General features: G+C 43.5%; 1 long non-coding RNA gene across 1 annotated transcript in view; it reads right to left on the bottom strand.

Annotated features, from left to right (window-relative positions):
• Window positions 1–7,994, bottom strand: part of LOC109023168 (uncharacterized) — a 15,511-nt gene continuing 7,517 nt past the window's right edge. Inside the window, exon 2 of the long non-coding RNA XR_004067172.3 lies at window positions 1–2,645. This is a non-coding gene — a long non-coding RNA (uncharacterized lncRNA). The remainder of the gene's footprint in view (window positions 2,646–7,994) is intronic.

The following is a 7,994-nucleotide window of genomic DNA, read 5'->3' as shown; positions in this document are numbered from 1 at the left end:
TAAACAAAAAACTAAATAAATTTATTCCATAAAGATTTTAAACTTCTACAATTCATTAAAAAGACATAAGTTCAAAAGTCAAAATGGTAAAAATATTCACAACATATGACAATCAAATGGTTAATTTCCTTTTATAAAGAGTTTATAGGAATAAATGAGAAAGAAGTAAACAACCAAATAAAAGCAGACAAAGGTCACGAGCAGTTCATTCAAAAAGAAATACAAATATCTATAAACATACGAAAAGATAATCACCTTAATATCATTAATAATTAATATTTTCTCCCACATCAGCAAAAATCTGTATGTTTGTTAAAGCTGAGTGTTATAAGGGTGTGATGAAATGGACACCATCACACAGGACTGCCTTTCAGGAAGGTTCTCTGCCACTGGAAAAGGGCACAGCTTTTCTAGAGGGCAACAGGTGATTTCTATTAAAATATCAAAGACACACTCCTCTGCCCTTGTACTTCAACTATTTATCTGGGCTTAGTACAAGTTCTCCTAGCTACATGTACAAGGATGCTATTGCAACATCATGCCTTAGAGAAAAACCATAAACAACTGAAGTGGATTCCAACAGGGGACTGGTAAGTGATAGTTCATCCAGATAATGAACAAAGGAATAAGAATGGAGTAGCTCTGTATGGCTCGCTAGTCAAAATTCTCCTAAATACATCAACAAGCAGAGAAGCACAGACACACATTGACACACACAAATGAGTGCATGTAAAAAATAATGAAAACTGAATAAGGTCTATAGTCTATTTAGTATTGTACCAATGTCAATTTCCCAGAATTGATATTATACTACAGTTGTCACCATTGGGGGAAGAGTACTCAGGGACTCCATGTACTACTTTTGCAACTTCCTATGAGACTATAATTACTTCAGAATAAAAAGTGTTTCTTTAAAAAAATCATGGTGCATAAGTATTTATGGTTTCTTACAAAGTATGAAAAGGTAAGGGCAATCCTTGTTTAATTAAATTCAAAATGAGTGAGCAGAACATATGTAACCAGAAGGACAAATCCACCCTTCCCTTTTGTCAAGCACATCTGTGTGAAGAGACCACCAACAGGCTTTGTGTGAGCAACAAGGCTGTTTATTCACTTGAGTGCAAGTGGGCTGAGTCTGAAAACAGAGTCAGTGAAGGGAGATGGGGAAGGGGTTGCTTTATAGGAGTTGGGTAGGTAATGGAAAATTACAGTAAAACGTGGTTATCTATTGTTAGCAGAGGAAGGGGTCACAAGGTACATGGTGGGGAGATGATAAGACCCATTGCCCAGAAGAAGACTGTCACAAGGTCGATTGATCAGTTAAGGTAGGGCAGGGACAAGTCACAATGGTGGAATGTTGTAATGTTGGTTAATCAGTTAAGGCAGGAACAGGCTGTTTTACTTCTTGTGCGGTTTTTCAGCTGCCCCAGACTTCTTGGCTCCTGCAGGCCATCTGGACATATATGTGCAGGTCACAGGGGTTACAATGGCTGAGCTTCGGCTCAGAGGCCTGACACCTCTTACTTCTGAGGGATTGCTCAAGGTAAAAGGTTAATAAATTCTTAAACTACCCCCCACTTTCACTACAGAGATTAAGAGTACAGTTCTGTCCAAGGATTTGATCTGGCCCAACAAAGAGCCTTCTTCAGAAGTGGATTAGTTTTGTCCTTTGGTGAGGCTTGTGATGGGCCTTATTTATTCGTATTGTAGGCCTCTTATACTATTCCAAAAACAAGACAAGGGAACTGAAACCACTTTGCATAATAATGTCACCTATTATCTCCAGTGAGGCTAGTCTGGCCACCTCTGGATCAATAGTACTCTTTTTTTTTTTTTTTTTTTTTTTGAGATGGAGTTTTGCTCTTCTTGCCCAGGCTGGAGTGCAATGGCACGATCTTGGCTCACTGCAACCTCTGCCTCCCGGGTTTAAGCGATTCTCCTGCCTCAGCCTCCCAAGTAGTTGGGATTACAGGCGCCTGCCACCATGCCCGGCTAATTTTGTATTTTTAGTAGAAACGGGGTTTCTCCATGTTGGTCAGGTTGGTCTCGAACTCCTGACCTCAGGTGATCCATCCGCCTCAGCCTCCCAAAGTTCTGGGATTACAGGCGTAAGCCACCGCACCTGGCCATAGTTGTCTTTCTTATTGTGGATTTAATCTGCATTGTCCCTAAGAACTCAGAATTACTGTTGATGCTTCAAAGGGGTGTGTGTGTGTGTGTGTGTGTGTGTTCAGTTAATCCAGAAATTCCTCCCAGGAAAATAGAAGACCCCAGGAGGAGTGGGGCAACAACTCTTTATCTGCTACTGGCAGACAGATCTTCATGAAAACACACATGAACCTCCAGAACTCGATGTGCTCCACCAGCCGGCCTTAGCTTGTCAAAGCCAACCTTGGAATTTCCTGCTGAAGCCCCCATGGAATAGCTCAGCTAGCAGGAACTGTAGAATAGAGGATCCTTACTTCAGTGCATCTTGATGTTCTGAGTGAAGGAACAGCGCAGACCCTCTGGGAGACCATCCCCTGTGTGTTAGTGAGGTCTTGCATTGTAAAGATCTTGAAGAAAGGAGACTGTGTCTGTGAGTCCTCGACAAAGCAGACACCTGATTGGAGCTAGGAGTCCAAAGGGTTTATCCGAAGTGGCACCTGTGAAAGGAAAAGGAAGGAAGCAGGATTGAGAAGAAGAAAGTGTTAGACCGTGAGATGCAGGTCTGACAAATGCGTGAGAGCTCCAAAGCAAAGAGGACCTTTAGAGAAGCCACGTGTTGGGCAGAAATAGTGAGGTCCTTGACCACACTGTCCTGCTCAGTAAATGGCCAGAGCCACCCTGAGAAGAATGTAACCTCCTTCCAGAAGCTGAAGTAGACCAGAAGGAGTTAACAGCTGGACACTCACAGCTAATCAGGCTCTCAGCAGCTGGGCCATGAGTCCTGTCTAGAAGGAAAACCTGAGCTTTGACCTGCGTCTCCACATCTGCCACAGGGACTATCTCTGGAGGACAGAGGAAACCTCAGTTTTGAAAGCAGGGCTAGGAATTTGCTGGTGCCAATAAAAGACCCAATGGGAACTTATATTAGGCATCCTATGCCTGGTGGATTTGTCCCTCTGTATTGTGATTCATTCTGCCCCCAAATCTTCAGTGAATTTCTTAGTGCCATGGCATTGTGAGGAATAAAGAATAGGCAGCTGGGGAAGTGTGTGAGTCCATGTTACATTGCTATAAAGGAATACCTGAGACTGGGTAATTTATATTGAAACAGGGTTTATTTGGCTCACAGTTCTGCAGGCTGTACAAGCACAGTACCAGCATGGAGGAGGTCCCAGGCTCCTTTTAACAACCAACTCCCACATGCACTAAAAGAGAAAGAACTCACTCATCACCAACGGGAGGGCACCAAGCCATTCATGAGGGATCCGCCCCCATGAACCAAACACCTCCCACCAAGCTCACCTCCAATATTGGGAATCACATTTCAGCATGAGATTTGGAGGGGACAAACATCCAAACTGTATCAGGAAGTATGGTATTCCCCATCTCATCCCTGCCCCAAAGCCTGCATCTCAGCATCCATGTAGAAATAATGTAAGGGCCATAATCTTGGAGTTCCCAGAAGTGGCCAGCCCCAGAGAGTGCTGAGGCCCAAGATGGAGCCACCTGCTATTTGAAAATAGACTGTGGAACTGCACAGACAAACCCCCTTCCCATACCACCCCTTCCCAAATACAGCAGAAGAAAGCAATCCTAGGCATGAGGGGAAAGAGAAGCCCATACTTGTTTTATAAGAATATTCTGCCTGCTAGGACCATGCAAATACTGGGATATTTCCAACCAGTATTCACAAACAACTGCTTAAATACTTGGCACTCAGTGAAAAAAACTGAAAAACCAAAAATTTGAGTAAGCTACACAACAGAGTTACAAAATTCTAGGAGTCGCTTCCAAGATGGCTGAATAGGAACAGCTCTGGTCTACAGCTCCCAGCATGATTGACACAGAAGACAGGTGATTTCTGCATTTCCAACTGAGGTGCGTGGTTCATGTCACTGAGATTGTTTGAACAGTGGGTGCAGCCCAAAAAGCGTGAGCTGAAGCAGGGCAGGGCGTCACCTCACCTGGGAAGAGCAAGGATTCGGGGGATTTCCCCTTCCTAGCCAAGGGAAGCCGTGAGTGACTGTACCTGGAGAAATGGTACACTCCTGCACAAATACTGCACTTTTCCCATGGTGTTCACAACCAGCAGACCGGGAGATTCCCTCCCGTGCCTGGCTCAGCAGGTCCCATGCCCATGGAGGCTTACTCACTGCAAGTGCAGCAGTTTGAGATTGACCTGGGATGGTGGAACTTGGTGGGGGAGGGGCATCCACCATTGCTAAGGCTTGAGTAGGTGGTTCTATGATCACAGTGTAAACAAAGCAGCAAGAAAGCTCAAACTGGACAGAGCCCACCACAGCTCAGTAAGGCCTACTGCCTCTTTAGATTCCACCTCAGGGGGGAGGGCGTACCTGAATAAAAGGAAGTAGACAGCTTCTGCAGACTTCAACATCATTGCCTGACACCTCGGAAGAGACCAGTGGTTCTCCCAGCATGGCATTTGAGCTCTGATAATGGACAGACTTCCTCCTCAAGTGGGTCCCTGACCCCTGTGTAGCCTGACTGGGAGACACCTCCCAGTAGGGGCCGACAGACACCTCCTACAGGTGGGTGCCCCTCTGGGACAAAGCTTCCAGAAGAAGGATCAGGCAGCAATATTTGCTGTTCTGCAGCCTCCGCTAGTGATACCCAGGCAAACAGAGTCTGGAGTGGACCTCCAGCAAACTCCAAAAGACCTGCAGCTGAGAGGCCTGTCTGTTAGAAGGAAAACTAACAAACAGAAAGGAATAGCATCAACATCAACAAAAAGGACATCCACACCAAAACCCCATCTGTATGTCACCAACACCAAAGACCAAAGGTAGATAAAACCACAAAGATGGGAGAAACCAGAGCAGAACAGCCAAAACATCCAAAAACCAGAACAACTCTTCTCCTCCAAAGGAATACAAGTCCTGGCCAGACAGGGAACAAAATTAGACAGAGAGTTGACAGAAGTAGGCTTCAGAAAGTCAATAATAACAAACTTCTCCAAGCTAAAGGAGCATGTTCTAACCCATCGTAAGGAAGCTAAAAACCTTGAAAAAAGGTTAGACAAATGGCTAACTAGAATAACCAGTGTAGAGAAGAGCTTAAATGACCTGATGAGGCTGAAAACCACAGTAGGAGAACTTCATGAAGGATACACAAGCTTCAATAGCCGATTTGATCAAGCAGAAGAAAGGATATCAGTGATTGAAGATCAAATTAATGAAGTTAAGTGAGAAGACAAGATTGAGACAAAAAGAGTAAAAAGGAACGTTCATTCAGGAAATACAGAGAACACCACAAACATACTCCTCAAAAAGAGCAGCCCCAAGACACATAATTGTCAAATTCACCAAGGTAAAGGGAAGCCAGAGAGAAAGGTTAGGTTACTGACAAAGGGAAGCCCATCAGACTAACAGGGGACCTTTCAGCAGAAACCCTACTATTGCGGGATCTGGCCAGCAGCCCGCAATGCAACAGGGCTCTCTCTTAGTTCCCAGGTGGATCAGCAGGTTGAGAAATAATAGACACACACAAGATAGTGAAAGCTGGGTCCAGGGGGTCACCGCCTTTTGGTCCCGTGGTGCCAACAACGCACTGGATATACCAGCATCTATTATTAAGTTTAGTGAGGATGGGGGTAGGTTAGTGAGGGATTTAGGGTCATTTGATTATGATGTGAGATGGTCACATGGTGATGAAGTAATTCTTTAACATAACATCTGTATGCAGAAGTACAGTATACAGGGATAAGGATTTACAATATAGTGTGTGCATCAGTAATTTCTAACAGAGCCTTAAAACAGAAACACAGTCTTTTCATAACCCATGATTAGCAAGATATTAATCAGCAGTAACAGTTGCAGCAAAAGATGGTTACAAACAATCCATAGAAACAGGACCTGAAGCTAGACAACCGGTTAGACCAGAAATTCTCAGAAGGGAGTATGCCTTAACCCTAAAGAGACCTAGAAGAGCCATGGCAAGATGAGGGCATTTATAGCCCTATCTTATCCATATGGACAGGTGCCCCCCATGCATCCATTTATAGGCTCTCCACAAAGGCCGCATTCCATTCCCAGAGCTATGAACATCTGCTTTTCTGGGATAGGAATCTTGGTGATGTGAAACCTCCCTGACTGCATGTCCATTCATAGGCTCTCTGCAGAGGGAAGCATATCACGTGCTGTTGGTTCATTCTGGCAGTCCAACCTGGCATTGTCTTTAGACAATCCTGCATGCAATTTTGTATTTACAATAATCAGGAGCATTTCATCTTTTATTCCATAGCAATAGTTTCAGGGGGTCTTCCTATACCCTACAAGCCAGAAGAGAGTCAGGACCAATATTCAACATTCTTAAATAAAAGAATTTTCAAAACAGAATTTCATATCCAGCCAAACTAAGCTTCATAAGTGAAGGAGAAATAAAATCCTTTACAGACAAGCAGATGCTGAGAGATTTTGTTGTCACCAGGCCTGCCTTAGAAGAGCTCCTGAAGGTAGCACTTTACATGGAAAGGAACAACCTTTTTGTTTTGCCACTGCAAAAACATACCAAATTGTAAAGACCATTGATGCTATGAAGACACTGTATCAATTAATGGGTGAAATAACCAGCTAACATCATAATGACAGGATCCAATTCACATATAGCAATATCAACTTTAAATGTAAATGGGATAAATGCCCCAATTAAAAGACATAGACTGGCAAATTGGATAAACAGTCAAGACTCGGCTGGGTGCAGTGGCACATGCCTGTAATCCCAGCACTTTGGGAGGCCAAGGCGGGCGGATCATGAGGTCAGCAGATCGAGACCATCCTGGCTAACATGGTGAAACCCCGTCTCTACTAAAAATACAAAAACTTAGCCAGGCGTAGTGGCACCAGCCTGTAGTCCCAGCTACTTGGGAGGCTGAGGCAGGAGAATGGCATGAACCCAGTAGATGGAGCATGCAGTGAGCCGACATTGTGCCACTACACTCCAGCCTGGGTGACAGAGCAAGACTCTGTCTCAAAAAAAAAAAAGAAAAGAAAAAAAAAAGAGTCAAGACCCATCAGTGTGCTGTATTCAGGAGGCCCATCACACATGCAAAGACACACATAGGCTCAAAATGAAGGGATGAAGGAAGATCTACCAAACAAATAAAAGTGAAAAAAAGCAGGGGTTGCAATCCTAGTCTCGGATAAAACAGAATTTAAACCAACAAAGATCAAAAGACACAAAGAAGGCCATCACATAATGGTAAAAGAATCAATTCAACAAGAAGAGCTAACTATCCTAAATATATATATGCACCCAATACAGGAGCACCCAGGTTCATAAAGAAAGTTCAAACGGACCTACATAGAGGCTTACACTCCCACACAATAATAATGGGAAACTGTAAACCCCACTTTTAATATTAGACAGACAAAAAGACAGAAAATTAACAAGGATATCCAGGATTTGAACTCAGCTCTAGACCAAGCAGACCTAACACACATCTACAGAACTTTCCATTACAAATCAACAGAATATACATTCTTCTCAGCACCTCATCATGCTTATTCTAAAATTGACCACACAATTGGAAGTAAAACACTCCTTAGCAAATGTCAAAGAACAGAAATCACAACAAAATGTCTCTCAGACCACAGTGCAATCAAATTAGAACTCAGGATTAGGAAACTCACTCAAAACTGCACAACTGCATGGAAACTGAACAACCTGCTCCTGAATGACTACTAGGTAAATAACAAAATGAAAGCAGAGTGTTCCTTGAAATCAGTGAAAACAAAGACACAACATACCAGAATCTCTGGGACACATTTAAAACAGTGTGTAGAGGGAAATTTATAGCACTAAATGCCCACAAGAGAAAGCAGGAAAGA

The sequence above is a fragment of the Gorilla gorilla genome, chromosome 15, assembly GCF_029281585.2.
Source record: "Gorilla gorilla gorilla isolate KB3781 chromosome 15, NHGRI_mGorGor1-v2.1_pri, whole genome shotgun sequence".
NCBI lineage: Eukaryota > Metazoa > Chordata > Mammalia > Primates > Hominidae > Gorilla > Gorilla gorilla.
The sequence above is the reverse complement of the archived record's forward strand: the minus strand, read 5'-3'. Positions and strand labels throughout refer to the sequence as shown.